General features: G+C 40.2%; 1 protein-coding gene across 3 annotated transcripts in view; it reads left to right on the top strand.

Moving 5' to 3' along the window:
* Positions 1–25,777, top strand: part of cadm1a (cell adhesion molecule 1a) — a 303,930-nt gene that overhangs the window by 114,728 nt on the left and 163,425 nt on the right. The gene's annotated exons all lie outside the window — the stretch shown is intronic.

Below are 25,777 nucleotides of genomic sequence, written 5' to 3'. Positions count from 1 at the left end.
CATTTACCAGTAGATTATACAGCTAGTCTTCCAGCAAACTAGTTGCACTTTGAGGCTTGTTGCTTCACATCTGCAGACTGGCCCTGACGATTTGTCGAACGCATCAGCACAAAGATCAGTGGTAGTGGGGAAGACTCGTTTAAAAAAGGGATTGTCCAGGCAGTGGGTCTTTTCATATTTAAAAAAAAAATCTGGTCGGTTTATCCACATGTTTCCATTGGCTGTGTGAGACATGTGCTATAGGAACCAGGGGATGATGGGAAATATGAAATCAGCTTCTATTTCTACCGTTACCATCTTGTTATAAGTGCCTCACCTCCACTTGACATTTCCCCCCGTATCATGCGACAAGGTTCTGGTGTAACAGTTGCTTCCTAATGTTATGCAAATTATCTTGTTCATGGCTGAGACGCTGAGTAGTCAATTTGCAAATGGTTGCAATGAATGTTCTCCGACCTTTCATTTTGTCACTCTGTTCTTCAGGTGAGTTGCTACATGACCTCCTTGACTAATGCACTGGGTATATGATGCAGCTCACCTCCTATGCATATTTAACTGTACACAAAGACTTAATTATGGAATGGATAGATTTGTGGCACCTTTCCAAGTGACAAATGACCAGTACCCACGTGATCATGTGCAGCAAAGTCAATATGAGGGCCTAGGTTAACAAATTGGGATCTGCCACGTCAAGATTTTAAAAAAAATCTTTTATGGACCAACAGTTTTTGCAGCTAGCTGTCCTCTCTCACAAATGGAATTTGGATATGAAAAATTTCAGCTGCTACATAAAAATATAACAAATATTCAGCATAAATTCTGACACACTGGAATGAGTACGATTATTTTCTAGCCTTACTGCAATGCTTCTACAGAAAATCAAACCATAAATCCTATTTTCTCAGTATGGAAAGCAAATAAATGACCTGTTGGAACACTTGCCTGTTTATGTACATTTACTTGGTTAAGTGCATATGTGACAAATGGCATATTACGCAGTATCAAGAGAGAGGGGGTCCTGGTATCGTAACATTGTGAGTCACAGTATTGCACTCGGGGCCTTGTGTGGAGGTCGCCATTCTGCAGAATAATAGTTAAAGAAAATTGTGCAATTACAGTTGTCACTCAAGCATTTCTGAAGCTGAAACCTTATGGTAATATAGAAATGGTGGATAGTAGTTAAAAAATCTAACAAAGAACACTCTAAGTACCTGTAATAGTCAATCTTCTTAATCGAGACTGCAGAAAGGTAAATAATACTTGCTTTTTACCCATCTAAATAGAAAAACCCTTCAACTCGAGAGTTCTCATTTTTTTTATCTTGCACAAATTTCCAAGTCGTATTATTGAAATTCAGTTCCTATTGTCCACGATGCCGGTAGAACTTACGTTTAAAAAAAATCTCAGCGCTCACTTTGAAGGCTCTTGGCCCAGTCTCAAATACCATCTTCCTGCATTGTCAGTTCAAATTTCAACATTTTAATTTTTTTTTACTGGTGGAAATTTTTTTTTACTGGTGGAAATGTGTTGCTGAGCACAATTAATTAGAATTTATTATTGGTGAACCAGATAACTGAAGCCCAGTAAAATGAACTAATATGGTGATAGTAGTTTCTCTGTACAGAAATGCACAGATAACCATTTCCAGTATAATTGCTCTTTTCACCGTGAAAAAGTAATCAACCTCTTTTCTGGAAGGTATGAAGGAAATGGGTCAGTTCACCATACACTTTGAAGCTGTTTTCTAAGTAATTCTCATTTATTTCCATCATTTGCAGGCCATGCAGCCGTCTCTTGTAGTCGCTCATGACTGCCGCCCATGCAACTCTGCAATTGAGCACCAGGATGCGCAGGGCAAGACTCGATCAATAGCTTATGGCCTTTCCCTTTTGCAATACCTCAGCCTCATCAGAGCTTAACTCCCCATCCTAACTACTTAACTCCCCATCGGAATGGTGCAGAACTTGATGGATAAAAAGGAAAAAATTAAATAAAGTACTTGTTCATTGTATTTCTTTTAAAGCTCCTTTGTTTAAAAACCTATCCAATTTCTTTCCTTCGCAGTGTTGCATCCTTTGATAGGAAAGTGTATTTTGGCGCAAATTTGGGTCATAGCAGATCATGCGCACCCAACACTTGTGAAAAGAGCAATCTTTGCAGAGAGAGGAGGACATTTTGAAGCTTGCAGTGTTGGAAGACCATGAATGTCAGAAGCATTGGTTCCAAGGCAGTATTTTCCCTCAGTGAATGATGTAAGCTTCTCTGTGAGCTGTTTGTGTGCAATGCAGAGCAAGGTATTCAGTCTTGAAACAGAAATGAGGGAATCTGTCAAATAATCACTGGGATAGTAAAATGATCTATGCCATCGTGGATGTTTACTCAGATGGCTGATCTCCCACCCTCGTACAGACAGTCTCCTGCTTTTAGGTGCTCAGCTGCATCTTAAGACTCTTGTTGGCCTGTGGATTGCCCAATGGAGGTGGTTGTAAAGGAATTCATTTCGTAGCCATGCAAACTTTTAAAAAATCATTGTGCGTAGTTGAAAATGTTTGCTTTGATCATGCAATTAATCAATGAATTTTTACTGCTCAGGAGAGGTGACTGGTGGATAATGTTCCAATATATTGGGCCAGAAATCGCTCCCTAAATAATGGAAGAGCTCAACCGCGCTCTCAGTTTTTAGTGGTGAATTGAAGGAGCAAGTTCCCGCGTTTGCACTTGCGCAGTGAAACACGGAAATTTGGAACTTGATCCTTGTGGTTCGCCGGTGATACGACAGCTTCAAATGAAAGGGCCATCGCAAGCTGCAATCAGAGAAATCATTGAAAAAGCACCAACTGGCTTATCTGCCCAGCTGGAAAGTAACTACGCCACCAAACAGGCATGCTTAAAAATACAGGTCTGAACTAAGTCTAAACAGCTTCTAAGTCTTAATGACTGCTAAACAACTAAATATTAACTTTTTAAAATGTGGAGTCTCATAGTACTCATTTTAATCGTTTTTGGTCATAAAAATCTTTTTTTTAAATTAACAAATTATTTTTTTTACTTCTGTCTCTTCAATTTGATTCAATTATTTCCTTTTGGCTTTTTATTAAAAAATGTAAAATTTTTAGTTACAATGACATCCAGAATACTAACTTTGAATGAATGAAGTCTGCTTGCCTGCTTGAGCAATGCAGCCAGAATCTGTGGGCGTGACTTCTCTTCCTGACAGATTTTGTGGGCGTGACTTCTCCTCACAGACTTTTCCAGCTGTGCAGCAACTCGCGCTGCTCAGAGGCTGGGTTGATAGCGTACAATTTTTTTTTTAAAAGTTCAAATTCAACCAATTCAACGCCACAGAGCCGGCAGTATTTTTGTTAATTTAATTTGCAGGAGCTGCTGTGAGTGTTGCCTCGCCGTTCTGTGCGATTTCTGGTCCTTTATCATACTGGAACTTAGGTTCTTGGGCTTTATATCATTAACAACAAGTAAACTATCTTAGTAGCAGAAGGATTTGTTTTGAAAGCCCTGCTGGCTTCCTACAGTCTCCATGGCTTACTTGAAAAGATGGTAATTAAATCTATTACTTTTAATTCTGGAATCTTGGATTGCAGCACTGCATAAGCACTTAAAGATAGAGAAAAAATAGACTCTTAACATTTGCAAAAATATATGCTGATTACAAATGCTAAATATTATGTATTAAACCGTACAACATTTTCCAAGGATTTTCTTAATACACCAAGGCTTTATTTTTATAGTTTTGGTGTTGAATTGGTGTTTCTTGTAGTTAGTGGCTGGTTAATGTATTTGCCAGAACTAACTTGAAACAAACTCTCTCCGATTTTATATTCCCCTCAAAGTCAAGAATTTGGCTCTTTATTTAAATAGATGGTGATGGATGTCATCTTGACATTTGGAAGAAACTGAGTTTTATGCTGACATGCCAATAATGCTTGTGTTGGAAACAATTAAGGCTAAAAGGACTAATATTTGGCTCATTGAATCAAAATCCATCAGTTGACTTTCGCCATCTTGTCAGTCTTTTGCAGCTGGATGCACTACAGTAGTGCACATCATTACATTAGGCAGTGTATAAAGTAAATTTATTGCCAGTAAGTTAACAGTCTACTACCAATTTTTTTACATTGGGCCTTTCTCCTCTTATCTCCCCCCACCCTCACTCAAACATAATTGGGTCAAAACACTACTCTTTTTAACAAGTATTTCTAACCATAATTTCACCGTGTTTCGGCTCACTGTGTGTTCTCGACTGATTTTACAGTTGATAACATTGACCGATGTTCAGCTTGTGACTTTTGTCTGGTTAACATAGAATTACATAGAATGTACAGCACAGAAACAGGCCATTCAGCCCAACTAGTACATGCCAGTGTTTATGTTCCACTTGAGCCTCCGCCCACCCTTCTTCATCCAACCCTATCAGCATAACCTCCTATTCCTTTCTCCCTCGTTTTCCTCTGGATTAGCGTTAAATGTATCTATGCTAGTCACTTCAACTACTCCTTGTGGTAGCGAGTTCTACATTCTAACCACTCTGTGGGCAAAGAAGTCTCTCCTGAATGGATATATTAGTGACTATCTTGTATTTATGGCCCCTAGTTTTGGTTTCTCCCACAAGTGGAAACGTCTGTTTGTCTCCCCTTTCAAACCCTTTAATAATCTTAAAGACCTCTATCAGGTCACCCCTCAGCTGTCTCTTTTCTAGAAAAAAGAGCCCCAGCCTGTTCAGTCTTTCCTGATAGTTATACCCTGGGCAAAGCAGAGAGGAAAAATGACATAATTATAAACCTCCATCATTTTGTTGTCACCAATTAGATTTAATATGCATATATAAGCAGCAATGCTCATTCCAATGCCTCCTTTTTCTTTGTTCCAGTTTACAATATTATAAATCACTGTATCAAGAAGGATGCACCATAAAAGAAAGAACTTGCAGTTATTTAGATTCTGCATCATGCCTCTCTCAAACAATGTGTGTTTGGCTTAGAATGAATTACATTGTACAGTTAGTATTATGTGGGAAAGTTATTGATTAATTATTGTGGGGAGAGTACAGAGAGCTGCTGTAGGATTTGTGAATGCTACAAACTTGTCTCGTGAGACCTACTAGTAGCAGAGACTGCTTGCCTTTCTTAAAGTAATCTGTCAAACCAGTGTAGTTAATAAATAAATAACACATCTGATTTTAGGCTTAAACCCAGAGATTGTCCCCACCGCCTGAGAGATGAACTGAAAACTAGGATTAAACCTGGTAATGTCAACATTGCCATGCTGCAGTTTTGGGATGATGTATAGACTCTCATTCCCTCTATCTTCTTCCCATTTTAATGGCCAGCATCGATGTAGGATCCATCTTCACTCATTGTGTCACATACAGTTGGCTGAACAATGTTCCATGGGGGAAGAAAATAATATATCAGAATACTAATGATCATGAAAAGCTGGCCTTAATTGGCAAATTTTGGAGTGATCGAATGAATTATTTAAGGAAGTAATAAATACAAGTGTATAATGCTAAAAGGATTTGTTGGGAGTCTAATTATCTGTATCTTCAGCATTGCAGCTCTGTTCAGCCATCGATACGTGGTACGATTGATTGAAGGTGTGCTCTACGTCAGTGGCGCCCATTAGTTGATTGAAAATGAAGTAGATCATGTTCCAAACAGAGAAAATGGCTGTGTGAATTGCCAACTTTAATGTTTGAGTTATACCGGGTTTAACCATAATTTCGGAATTCATTTTGGTGGGAGAGGGAGGCGGGGATGAAGAATTACCAGGTTTAACCCCAAAATCAAAAGACTGATACATAACCTGTTATCTTGGATATCCGTCCTATTCAATTTGCTCAGAGTAATCTGTTCTGTTTTGTTGATGAAGTTAAATTGAATGAACTAGAGCTGGGCATTAACAATTTCTATACATAATCCTCCTAATCTATTGAGATTACAGGCTCTGAACTCGATTTTGTCTGTCAGCAACCCCCTATTGAAATATTAATTTGACACAAAGTTACATTTATCTTTACAGATGTATTTTGCAGGATAAGTCCAGTAACATGTATACTGTGAAGGCACCTTGCTTGAAGAAGCAATGCATGGTGTTGGAACTGTTCTGTATTTCCTCTTTGGAAATAGCCCGTCAATATGCCAAGGTATATCCTGGCAAATCTCCACTGAATGGTTCATTTTTTTTCCCCTCATTGATGAAATTCTGTCACCAGTTGGGTACGGTGAATATTTTAATGCATTTTCTGTACTTCAGTATTAGATCTCTACACATAAGTTTGCGGTCTCTTGCAGTGACTGGGGACAGGCTTTGCTCAGTGCTCCTCATATTTGAGCTCTAAATCATTTTGGAGCTCGGTGACTTTAGCTCACATTATTTCAAAAAGGCCTACTGATGCTTAAAATGAGAAGTGCCAAGAGAACTGTTACAGTTACCTAATCCTTGTTTCAGGAGGCTGCTTCAGGCTTTGATGTGGAAAATTGCAGAAAATGCCCCGTTGTCTTCAGACTGGTAGTTCTTAGGCTCTCCCTATTCAACAGATTCCTGGATTAAAAGGGAAAAATCTTCCATATGCTGAGCAGGAATAATTAGAATCATGTTAATACACAATACTTCTAATTCTGTAAAATGACAGCTTCCCCTGACAGATTCAGGGCTTCCATCAACTCATTGTAAGCCAGTGTGCATCGAAGGTTAATTTGGAAAATGTCTGGCCCGATATTCTTTCCTGCCTGTGTGATGAGTTAATCCTAAAATTTAAAAATGCATTTATTTTTTCCTTAGGGATGTACTGGAAATGAAGTGAAAACTATAGCAGTTGTAAACTCCAGTTGTGGGTCTCTGAAAACGCCTTGATGAAACTGAATTGTAGCTTAGAGAGTCTCTGCTCTATTTAAGTAGAGGGTAAGTTTAGCTGAGAAAATGTTAGATGATTTCTGTTTCATTTAAATTTACGTGGCTACAGTAGTGTGAATTAGACACAGCAACGTTTAATTTCCAAGTTGGGCCCTTCACCCAAATTATGGCATCTATTGGTTTTAGCTTCCAATAGTTCGGCCTGTCTCCAGTTGAGCAGTGCTGTCGGGCTCTTGTATCTTTTCTTTAAAGAAAGACCTCTACTCTAAATTGCGATGGAATCTATCTAGTTGGTTCCCTGAACAGTTTTTTTGCTGAGGCTTTAATGTCTGAACTGAAACTCTTGCGAGCATTAAAGGATGACTGAGTTCCTCAAAAATTGAGCCTGGTTTCAAAGATTGCAAGGGTAGTAACAAGAGTCTTGCCATCATAGAGTTTTTGTGCAAATCTGTCTTTACTGTAGAGATGAAGAACTGTGACCTATTTGTAATGAACCCAGCATTGGCCATTGTTTAAAGACCTTCTCCTGTGTCCATAGTGTGAAGTTCTCATCCTCAAAATTGTTACCACAGATGGACTTGCCATCAGTGCCACTGCCATTTGTGAAGTCTCCACCCTGGCACATAAATCCAGGAATCATTCAGTGGACAACTGATCCGTTGTCGCCTTTACCTGGTTCCTTGTTGCTCAGTACATAGAAGTTCTCTGTAGTCTTTGGAACTGCGTCTTTTCATGGCTCAAACGATGTGGCCCACGGGCTGGTTGTTAAATTCGATGTCGAAAAAGACTTTAGGGTTTGCCACTGTCGGCCACTCGAGATGAGACAAGGCCACTCCGTTTCCAATGAGAACCGTAATCAAAGCCTTAAACAGGACTATGATTGATATTGGTATAAGCACTTTATTTTTAACATCCCAATTGTGGAGTTGACGAGAGGAGTTGCTGTGCACAGCTGTGGGGGGGACTTTAATAACACACTATTGAAATGACGAGGTATTGGAAACACCCAGAACTATTTTAATGGTAACCATATAGCTCTCTGCAAACCCAGCTTCCAATTGTCAGGATTTTTAAACTGAAACCAAAATATTGAAGTCACTGAATTTAGAAGAAGCTGCAATTGATGATAGGCTTTATAACAATTTGAGGGTTTGGAGATCACTGAACCATACAGACCAGGAAGTCCCAAGTTTTCTGGGTCTGTGCTGAGTTCGCTAACTTCAGCAAGATGGCATTAGGGATGTGACTATTGGACGAGGTGTCCCCAGGTTAGTGAGGGGAAGGAGGTCAGCAAGAGTTCCTGCTCCTGATCCATATCCAATGACTGCTGTTGGGGGGAAAAAATGCACCAGTGATTGGGAGGTGAGGACACAATCTGACTTACTTTGTTGTCTTCAGTTGAATAACACAGCAATGTCCACTGGACTCACACATGATGATTGGCCTCTTAGATCAAATACTAGCATTTTGGTGGTCTCTATGGAGCTATTCAACCAGCTTCAGGGCAGATGGGAGTGAAAAGTGAGAGCAGTTTTATTGAAGACTTTCAACAAATTACCGTTTTTAATTTTGTTCGTCTCAACAAGTTTAGTTTTACCCCAAGCTATGAACTTTCTCAGAGAGCTACTTCAGTGTTACAAAAATATTTAGACCTGCTCTTCCCCGACACAGAAGCCACAGAAATATAGAAAATCCTTAACTGTTGAATTCTAAACATGAAAGATCTCGAGTACTGTAGTTAGTCTGTGGCACTAGTGTACTTGTCCCCAAGGTTTTGATCAGATCATTTCTCCCAGATGAGGAAAGAGGAACGGTTCATTGACCTCCAGAGAAGTCCCACATAATTGAGGTCCCAAGTCTCTTAATTAAATTGGATGACGCGATTTCTTTGAGGCTGATTAATGTATGAGAAAAACATCAAATAAGCGGAGAAATGAAATAATATTTCTTCTCTGTACGTTCAGGGATGTTAAGTGTTTAAATGTGCTTGCACTTCTGTAGAATTTATTTGATTTAAACCTTGATGCACATTTAGATATCAGTAGGATTCAATATTGCAATTCAGATTATTAATTAGAGTAACTTGAGTGTGTTACTGTACATACTAAAGTTGCAAGATGTTGCCATAGTCCTGTAGGACTAAATATGTGTTACTTATATTTATCAACTTTGCTTTCACTGTGTGACATCAATTGAAATTCATGTGCTTTAATTACACCAATAACTTTCAGCTCTCTTGGGTGGCAGTGATACTTTGAAGTGCTCAATGATTTTTGAAGCATGTGTATCGGGTAGTACTTCGTCTTTTCAAAAAAAAAATTCTCCTTGAGATGCAAGGGATTCATCAGCTTGCATTCATCAGCCGCTATGCTTTCCTGTTCCATGCAGTCTAATTCCCCCCCACCTTTTCAGTCAAAACTGTTGGTGCTGCAGGAGGTGCATTGTGACTGGGAACTAAATCCATAAATTATATCAGTTGGTTTTGTAACTGCACATTGGTGTGTTGTGTCCCAGAATTCTATTTTGATTATTTTTTAAGTTCAGAAACAAGAACAGAAAGTGATGGTAATGCACAGCAGGTCAGTTAGCATCTGAGGAAAATGGAAGGGAAGGATTATTCTAGTGTTTTGAAAGGTGGGGGGGTGCATGCGGGCAGGAGAATAAATGCTGCTGCTCAATATAAACGAGGTCTATAATTAGTAATAACTAAAGGTGTGCACTCAGTTGGGCTGTGTGACAGCTTGCAGTATAAATGTAACCGTGAGTAGCAGGAACATTCGCTAACCACTGTGGACTTTCATTCAAGATGAATGCGGTAGAGATTCAATCCTGCAACACAGTTAGAGTAAACACTCTCCTGGCATACAGCGTCACACTGCTGTTAATTCGCTCAAGAAACAGCAGTTCAATGGCATGTCAGCATTGCTTCAGAATGTTACCAGTATGAAGTGTTGGTTGATGCAGTAGTGCGGTGAGGGGCCCCAAGGTTTGAAGTTGCTTGGCAGAGGGGGATTTGATGCTGCCAAATTGTATCCTGCAGGCTGATCAATGATCAGAGATGCCCTGTTGTGACTGGCATACTGGGCTGCCGTTTTGCTTATTTTGATGGCATTGTGGAAGTCAAGCTCCCAATGTATTTAGCATGGAAATGTTGGGGATAATGATTGGATCACGTTTACATCCAGCAACACACTGCTAAACGCGTTAGAATGAGGAGAAAAGGAAGATCCTGGGACTTAATGTGGGTCGGGGTGAAAAGGGTCCAGCCTGGTGTCTGGCAATTTCTTGTTCAACTTGTCTTTGCGTTTTGTACAGAAGAAACTAAGAAAAACACCACAAAGTACAGTGGGCAAAGCTGAAAAGCAATACACATGACCAAATCTCAGGAGACGCTCAAACGTCCATTTGATTCAAGGAAAATGCACAAGTTGACTAGGTTCAGCTTTTAGTTGAAATTATTTCAAAATCTGGCACTTCATCAGTGAAAATTACAAAGTTAAGAGCTTATATATGTATATAATCTTCAGGTTTGTTCCCCCGTTTCAGGCTTTCTATTCAAATTGGTATCTTCAGTTTTACTGTGTGGCTTCTGTGTGTAGAAAATACTTGTTTTCATGCAAAGGATTATTAGAATATGGAATTCATTACCACAAGTGGCTCTTGAAGCTGAGTCAGTCATGATATTTTAAGAAGGAATTAAATACTTGAAGAAAAATATTAAAGGGTGCGGGTAAGGAGCATATGAATAGGATTAGAGTCGATAGCTTTGATGTGGAAGTAGCACCAGCGGAGGAGCAGTGGTCTGAATGGCCACCTCCTATGCTGAAATTTCTATGATCCTTGGATGACAGAAAGAAGGGACTTTAACTAGATCAAAACCAGACTAAGGCTGTGACTAACGAGAGTTTTTGTTGAAGTATTTCCTTTGGGTTTAAACCTGTGTGTATTTCGGGGAAATCTGCTTGTGGAGGCCATCTTTGCCCCGAAATGGAGCAGTAGAATGCACCCCTAACTGGTGGAACCTAATGCCTTCAGTTATGGTTTTAATCTGTGTTCTTACTGAGTTGAATCTTCGTTACACTTTTGAAACTGTTCATTCCAATTTATCTGCAGGAGATAATCCGTCTATTGTGTAAATTTGTTTTAAAGTGCGATAGTCAGTTGCACGTTCAGATTCCGGCCTAAAACTACTAACAAATTCAATCTGAAGTGCGATCATAAAACGCTTTACTGATACTGAATTTGGATTTGCTGCTTTCTCCACTTCAACAAGCTCTCAGTAATTGAATCAGAAGCAATTGCTAAGACTTCATTCTCCATTCAATTGTACCAGATATTCTGATTTACGACAAATGGAGAAGATAATTGTGTTTAAAAACAAATTTTGATTAACATTCCCCTTTTGGAGTCTGAATCTGTAAATTTGCATACCTGGAAAATTGATGCAAAGCTTTGAAGAGATGCCAAAGTAGTACTTGGCATATAAAACAATAGATATTTAATGGATGGTATCTGTTTTTGTATTGTGCTGAATTAAGTACTTGTTGTATTAAAAATGCAGCTGCTGGTACAGATAGTAGTGTGAGACGGAGGCTTTTTTGTGGCCCTGGTTCTTTTTACCTTGTTGATCAATGTTACAAGTTGAATGGAACTCAGCTGCTGTTTTTAATGCATGTGATTTTAACTTCACACCAAAGAAGTGTTCATGTATTTTTTTTTATTTCTCTGTGCGTCCCCACCCACCCCTGCAATTTGCACTACTGCTCTCCTGAAGGTGCTGACATGCACTGGAGTGCAGTTCCGTAGATATTGCCTGCTTTCTAGTAACTTGCTCAAGTGAGGGTCCAGACGAGCGCAGTCCTTTTCCTGATCTTGCCCAACATCCACCTGGACTTTACAGCATGCTTCACTGAATAGAAGTTTAAAAAAAACAGGAGAATTTGCTAAATTATCACCCTCCCTGCGATACAGAGCGTATTTGCCATTTGCGCCCTTGCTACCATTCTATCTGAGCTTTGCTAAGTTGATGCAGACCAGGATAGAATCAGATCTGCATGGCTCAGGACCAGATAGTTAGCAGTAATTTCCATGGGGGTTCTCCTGATTTTTGGAAACTCGGGGAAATGGTGTAATCGACCATGTGTGCTGTTTCTGCCGAAGTTACAGTGGGAGATCAGGGCATCCCCACAGAGATTCTGCCTGGTGTGTTTACTCACTAAGGCATTGGAGCTGGTACTCCTTTGATTTCTTGACTTCTCTCATTTCCACCAATACTCGCATTTGACTTCATAATATTTAAATTGGCTGATTGCATGAAATGAGTTTGCAGACTCTCTCAGTTCAGTTCAGAGAAGACACTAATGGCAGCCTCACCCTAAGAGGCCACAGAATGGCTGGTATAGGAAATGGGGACGATATCGCACACTGTTGTAGTACAGGGTGCTGTTCAGAGGTTGTGACTGAAGCATGCTTGGGCAGAGTGGAGAGAGTTCTACTCTGCATCTGGCTTTGTTGTATCTGACCTGTGGGTGCTTGGTGTTGACACTGGATGCCTGAAATGGGAAGAGTTCCATCCTCCAGGACTAACCTCCCTCACTATGATGAGCACAAAAGGGGGATTGGATGCCATAGTTTGTTAAAAGACTTTGCTTCTACCTCCGGGAACCTGGTTTGAGATCAGGCCAGCAAAATGAGATGAAATAGTGTGGAAACTGTGCAGGAAGTTTAACCCAGTTCCCAATGGATGAGGCTGCAACATGAAACTACCCATAATTCAACACTAATTGGGCACTATTAGAACAGCCCTAACAATTTCTGGAGAGATTGAAGTCCCATCTTGGGACAGAGAGATGTCCTATTTTGACCTTAAGAGTTGGGACCAATTGTTGGGGCAGGCCAGGGAAAACTGTCATCAGTGAATGTGTAATGTACCTGATCTAGGATTGCTCTGTGCTGACAAGTACAAAAGGAAGTCTTCAAAAAAAACCTATGGAACTTAACTTGTGTAATAGGTATTAAAATAGGATTCAACAGGCAAAGGGCTAGATAGCATAAAAAAGAAAAGCTACTATGACAAGTATCATTTAATCAGATCAAGAAAGAAAAACTTGTATTTATATAGTCACTTATCACATCACTTCAGAAATGTCCTAAAACACCCCACGTACATTAAATTCCCGTTTAAGTGCAGTGAGCCAATTTTGCATAGCAAGATCCCACAGAGAATATTGAGATAAATAAGTTATTCTGTTTTTGGTCTTGTTTGAGGGACAAGGTTGGCCAGGACACCAGGATAAATCCCTGCTCCTCTTTAACACTCACCTGGTTTAATGTCACACTTGACAAATAACAACTCTGACAATGCAGTTTCAATGCAATTTGCCAAACGCTTCTGCATGAGACCAGTGCCCCTTTAATTCAAACCCATTTATCTGATATACTATAGCTAAAGGTATGTCCAGTATTTGTGCTGATATATTGCATGAATGCCATTCAAATAATCGCACAGATTGCTGTTATCCAATATCGGTTTGACTGAAATGTCCAGAGTTGTCTGAGAGAAGGTTAAATACTGATGTTGTGCCGTTCAGCATCGGTACAATGATTTGAAGTCCAATAACAGATTGGGGGCTTAAGGCCAATTTACCCCCCATCTGTTTTTCACTGTAAATAAATTAAACTTAATCAATGGTGGTATAGAAGGAAACTGCAGTGTAGATCGGCAATAATTTAAGCCTTGTGGGAATGCACGGGCTGGGAGTATATGGGAAATCCAGTTAATGCTGAAAATAACTTCATTCGTATCCTGATTGATCTGTGCTGATTTGAAATGCAGTTTCACTTCTATTTTTAAAAAATTCTACATTTTTAAATGTTGTTAAATCTACTGCCGTATTGTATGGTTTCGAGGCGAATCTGCCCAGCTGAAGTGTAGCTTTGAACCCTGTTTTATTTTGCCGACCCGGCTGTCACCCCACACACAAAAATATATATTTTATTGTGTAAAGTGCTTGGAGACGTTTTAATGCCGTGAAACGGTGCTATAGAAAAAAGCAAGTGTTTCCTTTCTGCACTGCAGCTGGTCTCATTTGGCTTTTTACTTGGGAAGGAGCTGCAAACTTAGGGCCCATTTTAGCACAGTCGCTAGAAGCACCACTGAGACGAGGGAACTGCAGGTGCATCACAACATCTCTGGGAGAAGGAATAAGAAACTGCTGCTCCGTTCATTTTGTCTGACCCCTTGGGTTAACAATAGCCAACGTCAGGTAAACATTTAGTATTTGAAATGCGCTGCTGGAATTCCATTACTTTTTTCATTTTTTCCCCCCTCCAAATGTGATCTTTCTTTCTCCTCAGCTTCGATTGTTACCGTAATCAATCTTCTTTGTTCTGCATTATGCAGTTATCTAGTCTTAGTTTTGTCGGCTGGAGTAGAGGGCATGATTATAGTTTGTGATGCCCTGTGGTAGGAAATAACTTTTTAAATTTGTGTATTTAGTTTCATAGGAACAGGAGTAGGACACTCATTCCCTCGAGCCTGTTCATAGAATCATAGAAATGTTACAGCACAGAAAGAGGCCATTCGGCCCATCGAGTCCGCGCCGGCTCTATGCACGAGTAATCCAGCTAGTCCCACTCGCCTGCCCTTTCCCCATAGCCCTGCACATTTTTTCGTTTCAAGTACTTATCCAGTTCCCTTTGGAAGGCCACGATTGAATCTGTCTCCACCACTCCCTCAGGCAGTGCATTCCAGACCCTAACCATTCAATTAGATCATGGCCGACCTGTACCTTGACTTCAGTTACCCGCCTTGGTTCCATATCCTTTGATACCCTTAGCTAACAAAAATCTTTCGAGCTTGGTCTTGAGCATTTCAATTGACCCAGCATCCACAACCTTTTAGGGGAATGAGTTCCAGATTTTCACTCCCCTTTGTGTGAAAAAGTTCTTCCTGATTTCGCTCCTAAATGGCTTGGCTCTAATTTTAAGATTATACCCTCTTGTTCTGGATTCCCCCACTAGAGGAAATAGTTTCTCTGTATCTACTGTATCAAATTTCTTCATTTTGAACACCTTCGTTAGATCATCCGTCAACCTTCTAAACTCACGACAATACAAGCCAAGTTTATGCAACCGGTTGTCATAATTTAACCCTTTAAGCTCTGATATCATTCTGCGCTGTACCCTTTCCAAGGCCAATATATTTTTCCTGAGCTTTGCTGCCCAAAATTGAATGCAGTATTCCAGATAGGGTCTGACCAAGGCTCTGTACAACTGAAGCATCACTTCCTCCCCTTGTATTCCAACCTCCTTGAGAGAAAGGTCAACGTTCCGTTAAACTTACTCATGCGATGTTATCTAAATAACTAACCAGGGATTGGGATTGTTTGGATTCTTACTGCTGTCTCCAAGATGTTAAAAGTTTCACCCTAGACTAAAAGAAAGAGGCATTAAAAAAAATACATATCAGCTGCTTTAGTCTGTAAAACTTGGTCTCTGTTTCATTGCTATGTAAGAAGTGAGAGTCTTTGTTAAATCCCAAAAGCAGCTTACTGCAAGTAAGGTAATTGTACATCTTCAACATGTACCTCTAAAGCTGTCAAATTCTTCTGTGTGGGGACCCTCTGTGCAAACTTCTGAAGACAGGGGCAGCTCCCAAAGGAAAATTGTGTTTTTGTTTTCTGCAATGGAAGTAATGTTAGCAATTCTACGGATACAAAAATATGACCCTGCAGCTCCCTAAGGATCCGAAGCCGCTAACTTGGAATCCTATGTTATAACGATAGAAAATTTACAGCTTCTATATTGTACAGGCAATCTCCACTTACAAGAACTGTTGTTAAACCATGGAGACAAAACTTTGATAAAATTTATAACATTAAAAAGTAAACAGCAAACATCATAAATGGATTTATGAAAAATGTCGAGGGCTAACCATTTCAAATATTTGACACTAATTACTAAATATATTAAAATTAGCTAGTCACAATTTGTTCATATCTGGTGATATTACAACGGTTCATGTCAAACTTAGCCTTGCATTAAACATTAGAAACCTGAAAGCATGAAATCTCTAATTTGGTGAATTGATATTTTGACATCTGATGGAACAGATGTTAATATTGCATCGTTCCCCATGTTCAGAGCTTTCAGTGTTAGTGGGGTCACCATTAAATCACTGCACACACTTGATGAAGTGAATCTGATCTTCAGATTAGCATCAGACCTGCCACGTATGCTAATGTTTGTTTACAGATAAATAGAACTATCGAGCAAACCATTTAGCAAATATTTACAGCGCAATATAATCTGCACATACCTACAACGTAAAGGCTCAATTACCTTTTGTAAGAATGTCTTAAGAAATGGTTTCTGCTGCTTTCTGGCAAAATGATTGCCCCCTGGTTGTGTCGTGTTGTATTGCTTTCACTATCATTGTATGAAATGGTAATGAAAGCTCCCCTGAGTGAAACACACAGTCCCATGTCAGAATTCCGAAAGAACCCGCGAGCAGTTTGAAACTACTGAAGTAGAATTTTTTGGGTGAACTTAATATTGCTTTCAGATTATAATTGGCAATGTTAACAACAAATCTATGAATAAATAGAGGATTGACACTTGGAGCTGAACAGCATTCACACTGCGTACAGAAGGAAAATTGCATTTCCGTCTGCAGAGATCCAAACATCATTAAGTTCCTCTCAATTGATCAATGAAACAAACAAACCATTTATGATCTTTGGATTGATCAAAGAAACAAACTATTAAAATATGTTGTTCAATTAAAAATGCAGCATGCAAATCTACCCATTTGTAAAAAAAAATATGTAATTCTCATTCCTGGAGGAGTTCATGAAATCACTTTGGAGAAGCTGCACAGTTGACACAGTTCATGAGAAAAATCCATTGAAGAATAATGGTGGAATGGTTATATGAAGGCTTGTTTACACTTGACAGTGTACTGCCGGAAATAGGCACACACTTTTACCATGCATTATAAATGTAAAGGTCAACTCTGACCCCAACAGCATCTGGGACCTAACTTTTCCTGCAGGCTAAAAGTGCATGTTGGAGGCAGTGCTAAAAATGGGATTCCTTCCTATTGGCTCTCCAGCAAACTTACACTGTACCAGTTGTACACTGGTGAAGTCAAAAGGGCACAGTGGAACTCTGAAAACCCATACCCCACATTCGTGATGCTGGCCAGGTGCCCTTGTACCAGTATAAAATCGCTTTATGATTTTAAAAAATCTGAAACTGCAAGGTTTGTTCAAGATGTTGAGTCCAGGCTGACTGTTTAATCTCCTCCCCCTCATCCTGTTCTCCTTGTCTGTGTTTGAAGAAAAAATTCCTTATGGTTCACTTAATATACCTGTGAACTTACTAGGTCTGCTTGTTTGGTGCCCCTGCTCCTGGACTGAACAGCTACCTTGTCCATCATTAGTGCACTATGGCTGCAGTATGTACTATCGACAGGATGCACTGCAGCAACTTAACAAACTTGCTTCGACATCACCTCCCACCCCCATTGCCCCTGCTGCCAAGAAGGGCAAGAGCAGCAAGATCATGGGAACACTGTTACCTCCAAGTTCCCCACGAAAACACATCATTTTGATGGATATATATTACCATTCCTTCATAGTCACAGACTGACATTCTGGAATAACATACCTAACACCACTGTGGAGGCACCATCACCACAAGGACTGCCCCAGCTCATGGAGAAGGCCCACCACTACCTTCTCAGGGCAGCGAGGATGGACCATCGATGCGGCTTTGCTCGTGTCGTCCACAACCCAAGAACAGATATTTTTAAGAGTGCATAGTGTTTGCAACAAACTTGCTAAGTCATTTCAAACACTGGGTTTCTTCCAAATACACTGGTGTCCTCTGAGCTACTGGTGCTTATAAGAAGTAATATGGCAGTGCAGAAACTTGGCAACAAACTTGATGGGCAAACATTGCCTAGTATCTTCTAGAGCTGTCTTTAAAATGTGGGAATTGTATCGAAAGAAAGACTTCCATTTATAAAGCGCATTTCAAGACCTCAAGACATCCCAAAGCACTTTACAGCCAATGAATTACTTTTGAAGTGTAGTCACTGTTGTAGGAAACGCAGCAGCCAATTTGCACACAGCATGGTCCCACAAGCAGCAATTTGATAATGACCGGATAATCTGTTTTTTAATGATGTTGGTTCAGGAATAAATGTTGGCTGGGACACTGGGGTGAAGTCCCCTGCTCTTCAAAGAAATGGGATCTTTTATGCCCTCGTGAGGGCAGACGGGGCTTCAGTTTAGATAGACAGCACCTCCGACAGTGCAGCGCTCCCTCAATACTGCACTCGAGTGTCAGCCTAGATTTTGTGCTCCAGTCTCTGGACCACTGGGGCTTGAATTCACAATCTTCTGACTCAGAGGCAAGAGTGCTACCAACGGAGCCGCAGCTGACACCATGCTGGACAACCTAAAAATGTCAAATTTAGTGGGGCCTTTTATCATTCTTTTGTGACTTGGGGATTTGAGCGTGTAACTTTAATCAATGTACTTCAGTGGGTTTTTTTCAAAGTTCTTCTGAATGGGGGCGCTACGCCTTTAAGGTTGAACCTGTCCGCACAAACACTTGTCAGTGATCATGAAATGCCCAAGATGGTATATGTCACTCCTTCCCCAGCCTGGGAGTGCTGGTGCCAGTTGTAGCAACTCTTGAATTGTTGTCTTCCTCCTCCTTCAATTGAAGCTAATCTATTAAAAACTCAATGGGTATTGACTGCTGTCACAAGTTCTGTTTTTCTCTTGGTTAAAAATGTTGAAAAAAAATTGGCAGCAGCATGGGGGTGCGAGGGGGGGGGTGAAATCAACAGAAGGTCATATTTTCTGCTTTTAGATTTTTTTCTAAAATGGATCCTTTGTAGTTTACAGTGACATTTACACATCTTCTACCATCATCTTCTGACATTTTGACTGCTTTTTAAGTGATTTTCTGCTGTCTTCTCTCAAAGCACTTTGGGGGGGAATTCTGTGGCTCCACTCTAGTTGTACTTCATGGAAAGTGTTAAAGTGCACCTACAATCATTTTTTAAAAAAAAACCCACTTTGGTTCTATTGAAAAATTCGCTGATATAAATTGTGTGGTCAAATGCAAAGGAAGCAAAATGGGATTAAAAACATGATTTCTTCTTTTGACATTTCGAATGACCTTTGACCTGTGACATCACAGGCAAAACTTCAGAATTTCTGGGGTTGCAAGTTTGGTTGAAACAACAGAGAGCAAGAGTTTATTTTCTTTTCCATAGTTTTAGTCTCCCCCCCCCCCCCCGCAAAAAAAAGAGGGGGGTGAAATTCAACTTCAGGGGTGCAAAATCAGCGGTAGTGGATTGGCTGCTCTTGATAAACCCTGCCCGGCTTTTCTTTTAAATTGAAGTCACCGAAACGGAAATTCGGGCAGGGTGCGTAACGGGCCACTCACGCCCATTCTACACCCCAGTCAAAGTTGAATTTCGCTCCCCGAAGATACAAACACGATCACTAACCTGGGGACCTACCTGCAGGGTGTTGTCCAGTCAGTCTTGTATCCTTTTAACAGTAACAAACAAGAGCCAAGTATTTGGTTCAGCCCCCATTTCCAGCCCTAGACGTTGCAAATTCCACAAAACTAACCTTACGGATCATCAAAAGTTGGCATGAGATGCAGTCTGCCGGAAGTCACTCCATGCTATGCTTGGAGTAAAAGTCAAGTCCGTGGCATTCAGGAGATGACGCACAGCTCCCTGTTTACGTTTCTTTCTCTCTTCAGTACCCATTCCAGGAATATATTTTCAGTGGCTGAAATCAAATTTAAATATACAACACACCTAAAATTGGGTGAAAATATGCAAATCTTTCCAATGGGGAAAAAAACTGAAATGGAGTTGAGATTATGTACAAGTGAAAGTGAAGATTATTAAAATCCTGCTTGAATATTTTACAGTCCCAAAATGAGTGAGATTGAACACCTAGAACGCATTCTGCTGAAAGCAGGAATACATTGCTCAAATCCTTTTTTTAAAAAAATCGTATTAAAATTATCTGATGATAAGTCATTACTGTATTGCAACACAACTTACTTAAATTATTGGTGCCTCTCTAATGCCACAGTGAATTTATCCAATGAGTAGCTGGGCAATACGAACCAGAAAAGTTGTTGTTTCAATCCCTGGTCTGTGCTGTGTTAGCTGATGTCAGCTGGGGCAGCCGTAGGGGGACTGCAACTGGTCTCAGTACACCTGGGTTAGGGAGGGAAAACCATCCAAGGTTCTGCTTCTGATTGCTAGCCATGAAACCTCTGTTCGAAATGTGCTTGTGTGGACAGAATTGAGCTCCAGTGTTACTCACCCGCCCCCTCTCCCAACAACCCCACAGTCAAATAACCTGCAAATACTCAGCCGAAGATCACACGTGAATATTGGCTGCCTCGGAAAGGTAGCAGAGGATGATCCAACACCTGTGGAACTATTCATGAGGAGAAGGGAGAAAGTTGATGAGAAGATGATGAAGAAAGGAAATCTGTCTTTGTCTGAGAGGTGTTACCAGACTTTGACAATCCTCCGCCTATAAATTTGTGACTTGAAAAAAAAATTGCTTCTGTTCCTTGGTCTCCTTTCAGTGTTAAAATGAAATCATGTGTTAAATGCATTCCTGCCCTCAGCAAGTTGCTCAACTTGTAACTTTTTGCATTTGTTGAAGATATAGTCTGCCATCCATGCAGTGTGGCATTTTTTTTCTATTTCAACCTATATGCTCAGCAACCCATGCAAAGAAGCATGTTTTGGAGGGTGTTAATCTTCTGCATACTTTCTAGATATGTTGTATTTTAAGCTTTTTTTGGTGGCAATGGGAGGAATAAGCAATTGCAACAACTTGCATTTATATAATGTCTTCAATGTAGAAAAACTCCCCAAGGTGCATCACAGAGCCAAAGAGGAGGATATAGGGAGGAGTGACCAAAAGCTGGGTTAAAGAGGTTGGTTTTAAGGAGGGTGTTAAATGGGGAGAGGGAAATGAAGATGCAAAGGGAGTTACAGAGGGAATTCCAGAGTGTGAAGTCCTGGTGGCTAAAGGCACGGCCGCCAATGGTAGGGCGAAGGGAAGGAGGAGGTTGTACAAGAGGCCGGCATCAAAGGAATGGAGAATACAAGTGAGGGACATGGGGTTATAGTGTTGGAGATGGTTACAAAAATAGGAAGGGTTTCGGCCATGGAAGTATTTGAAAGTGTGGATAAAAAGTTAAAATTTGAGGTGTTGGTGGGCCAGGTGCCAATGTAGGTCAGCGAAGACAGGGATGCTGGGCAAGTGGGACTTCTTGTAGGATAGGATACAAGCAGAAAAGTTTTGGATGAACTGAAGCTTATGGAGGATGGAAGATGGGAAGCCGGCCAGGTAAGCGTTTGAATAGTCGAGTCTGGAGGTGACCGAGGCATGGACGAAGGCTTCAGAGAGGTGGGAACAGAGGTGGGCGATTGTTACATTGATGGATCAAGCTGTCTTTGTCATGGGGAGGATGTGGGGCCAAAAGTTCAGCTTAGGGTCTAATAAGACAGAGGTGTGAACAGTCTGGTTCATCCTGTGACGATGGTAGAGGGAGGGAATTGAATTGATGGGTATGCAGTTTGTGGCTGAGGCCAAAGGTTATGGTTTCAGTCTTCCCAACGTTTAGCTGGAAGACAATGCTGTTCATCCAAAACTAGATGTTGGACAAGCAGTCTAACAGCACCAAAGCGGCGGAGCGTTTGAGAGAGATTGTAAAGAGGTATAGCTGGGAATCATCAGCTTCCGTGTAAATGCTGAGCCCATATCTGTGGATCATGTTTCAAAGGAGAGCTTGTAGATAAGGAAGAAGTGTGATCGAAGGATGTGGGAATAGAAGCCATTGCGAGAGATGCTCTGGCTACGATTGGAAAGGTAAGAATGGAACCAAGCAAGGGCAGACCCACCGAGCTTGACAACTGAGTAGGATGGTGTAGCCGTCCATTTCGAAGGCTGTAAAGAAAGCAAGATAGTTACTGACAGAGTGACTTTGGTTAAGGCCATTTTGGTGCTGTGGTAGGGGCAGAAACCTGTTTGAAGAGATTCAGACATGGAGTTGCAGGAGAGAGGACCATGGTTCTGGGAGACAACAACATGTTCAAGGACTTTACAGAGGAAAGAATTAACTCAAAAGTATGACAGTCATGAATCGATGTGTCCAACCACATTCTCTAAATGGGAGAGGGAAGGTGGGAGAAGGTCATTGTATGTTGGTCAAAAATTCTAAATATTGATGAAAATATGTTTTTAATCTCAATTCAGCATTCTACTAATCATTTCTTAACCAACCAAAAACAAAGCATTGATCTTTAAATACATAAAATTGACCTGGAACTGATAAATAAATTGAAGTATTTTGGAAACCCTTTTAACCTATGCTAATCCTGCCTTTCCAAGATGTTGCTTTGATTTATAGTCAAAGGTGTGTGTGCAAATATAAATCAGTCCACTGTCAAAAAAATTCAACGGTCTTTTTAAAAACAACGTGACAAATGTGATTATAAACCTGCTATTGCTTCTCTTGCAACCAGAGCTGTGATTAGTCCCTTAAGTTTGGTTAGTAATAGGATTGTATTGAAACTATTAATGGGAGGGGATTGGCGTTTTAAAATAAAATCCTTGAAAATGAGCACTTGCATTGCAACTGCACTGAACATTTTCACATTGCAGGATGATGGTGCTGTACCCTTGGCAGTGTACTGAGCCCATCTTTGAGTTTAATTCATCCCATTCATCTCTCTGCTTTTTGTGGCAGCCATCCAGCGCAGTGGTGATCCAAAAGACATTGACCTGATCTTTTTGAAGTTAACTTCAAGTAGGAGCCTCGGAATAAAAGTTTCATTTCAGGATCAGCATAAAGTGAGCACCAGCTACCAGTTTGTGGACTCCAGACTGGAGCAGTTGATTCCCTTATTTCTAAATACTCAACCTAAATTAGAAATTAATAAAATCTAACAAGGATCCTGTTCTATTGAATTAGAAAATTGAATAAAAAATGTTTACATAATTTGCTCTGTGATGCTCTTGTGATGATGTCGTTGATTGAATCTTTGCGCTGCACCGTAAGTTCACAGTTGAAATTGTGACGGGAAGTGGAATAGTTTGTATGCAAAGAAGGGAGTTCATTATTTTGGCTATACTATTTGAGATGTAGGTTTGAGTTTTTAAAACATTTGAACACTGGGTCTTGAGATACCCATCGGCAGTAAGAATTTGAAAGGCTCATTGTGATGTTATTTGGCTTTGGTATCGACATTGGAGATGTCATTCAAACATAATGATAAACACGCTAGTTTTGGAAATTGTTAATTTGGAACTGATCCAAGCCTCTAGCCCGAGTGTAAATGTGGTTCAGGAGTTGATGGTGATGACACGCATGAGCTAGCCATTTAACTTTGAAATTTCCAATTACTTTACTTGAAATTTAAGATGTGTATCTGGATGTATAATCTTTAATCCTCAAGGATTCAAAACTGCTAAAAGTTGCATCCAAATTAGATTTATTGTAAACCAACAAACTACTGTGTGTGTCTAAATGGTAGAGAATGAATTTTTACATTGTAACGTGCTGTTACTGTTCAGTGTTTGTAGCTACACTCGTGTCAGCTTATTTACTGTTTATGATCTGAGGGAGAAGAACCATAAAACTTGTAATGGGTTGCTTGGGGCTTGAATTGGAATCTTGATACACACATCAGTCAACTTTTCTCTGGTAATGTAATTACAATGCAAAGAAATTTAAAGCAATTGTATATAATGAGAGTACAGCCAACGGGAGGCTAATGAAGTTCATTCTGTGTGAGGTGGAAAGCTGCAGAATACATTGCTTTGGTTAGATATCTTTAATGTGAAAAGGACAAAGCCAACACTAGAGGTTTGCTGCTGACTGCCTGGTCAGAACAAGAAGGATGACTATTTGCTCCGAGAAAATAAAGACTTGCGCCTTTCACAACCTCGACGTCCCAGAGTGCTTTGCATCCAATGAAGTACGTTTGAAGTGTAGTCACTGTTGTAATGTAGGAACAATCAACCCAATAAAAATTGGGAATACACAAACAGTTCAGAATCCAAATTAGTAAATATAATATATGCTTCATGACCTTGTGCATCAGGGAAGCCACAAGCAGGTGTTCTCATCTTGATTTGGTAATGGTAAGTAACCCAGATAACGTACAGGAAATGGAAGTTGTGGCACCCTTGAGGAATAGTGATCATAGAATGATGAAGTTCAATATCGAGTGGTCAGAGGGGGAAAACAGATTGGGGGGTGTGGGGGAAGAGAAGTGGGGAAAGTGTAGCCTCGGATGCTAAACAAAGCTAAGAGGTTTTTCCGTACGAGGGCAGTCAGAAGAATTGAGAAGTATGAAAGATGCAAACTGGGCTGAAATGGAGGATGAGCATATTCTGAGTGACTATTCTTTCCAAGTTTTCACAACGGAAAATATGACCACCACGTCCTTCCCTAAGCAGTGATACCTATGAAGAATGAATGACTTAGATATAACTGTGATGCGAGTTCTAAGCAGGGTAAAACAAATCCCTCGGGCAAAGGTTCACAGAACTGGGGGGGTGCAGTAACAAGGGTGCAATCTTTTTTCTAAAATAACCAAACAGAAGTGTTAAGTCAATTCTCAAAGTTCAGCTTGTGTTTCGAGTACTGACATGAAGCAGGTGGGTTTATGTACACGTGCTGACAGCTGTTTCCTGCAGCCATGTGAACCTCTTCGCCTCCCTCCTTCTCTCTCTACCTTTTGTCATTGTGCAGTGTATTTTGAATTAGAGGGATAATTGTCAGAGAAAGAATCCACTTTGTTTGTTTTGGGATTGGTTGAGCAGGTGTTTTCGAAGCATTCGATGTTTTGAAGAACACTGAGTTCTCAGCTGTCCTAATGGATTGTGTCGAATCTTTCTGTATGTCTCTTCCAAAATAGCTTTTATGAAAGTCCCCTTTAGAATATGCCAAAGCTTACTTTCTCCTTGATCGGATTCCTCGACTCAAAAGTTAATATTGGGAATTGCAATGTTCATGCTTTGTGGCCTCAAGATACTGAGCAAATACGATGATGAAAGAAAATTCTATTTAAAAGGTAACAAGTAATTTTATTAAAATATTTTACGTTCTCGAGCGCCAGACACTCAGTAATCAATGCAGCATCTCTTGATACAGTGCTCCTGCAGTTTAAAAACAAGTAGAAAAGAATTTAAAACTGGGTTGCTGTGATTAACTGATCTGTTTTGGATGGGTGGAACGAAGGTTGCGATTGGGATAGAGTCAGGTTGTTTAGTGTGAGGCCACAATTGAGAGACGAACAAGAGTGATTCCTTGTCTGGCCCTAGTTCAATTCACTCATACCATCACCAATAAAATATCAGGTTAATTACTTGCAAAATGGCACCTTCCAGCACAGAGCTTGTTGTAGGAAAGGCAAAGTTGATCTTGTATTGAAAATATTTAATTTGGAGCAGCACTGGATTACAGCTCACTTGTTCATGATGTAAGTTTGGGTTGGATTTCCTTTCAAATTCAGTGCAGTTTGAGGAATAGACATTCCATTCTTCTTTTAAATTGACGCTAGCTTTTTTGACAAAACTGCCAGAAACTACCAGCCCTGGTAACCATTTTAGATGCTATTTGTCCTGGTTTCATCTCTTACTTTATACCTACTGCCACAATGAGAGAACATAACTAAAAGTCAAATTCTGCTCTCCTTTGAAGCTTCCTATTTGTCCTTTTTCTCTTCTATTTCATTTTTTCCCCTTTGAGTACGTACCTTAACATGTTCACTTACCTTATTTTTAAGGGATTGGGTGATGTGGTGGCATCGTACACCAAAATAAGGTGG

The sequence above is a fragment of the Heptranchias perlo genome, chromosome 33 (genome assembly GCF_035084215.1).
Source record: "Heptranchias perlo isolate sHepPer1 chromosome 33, sHepPer1.hap1, whole genome shotgun sequence".
In the NCBI taxonomy this organism is placed as follows: Eukaryota; Metazoa; Chordata; class Chondrichthyes; order Hexanchiformes; family Hexanchidae; genus Heptranchias; species Heptranchias perlo.
The sequence above is the reverse complement of the archived record's forward strand: the minus strand, read 5'-3'. Positions and strand labels throughout refer to the sequence as shown.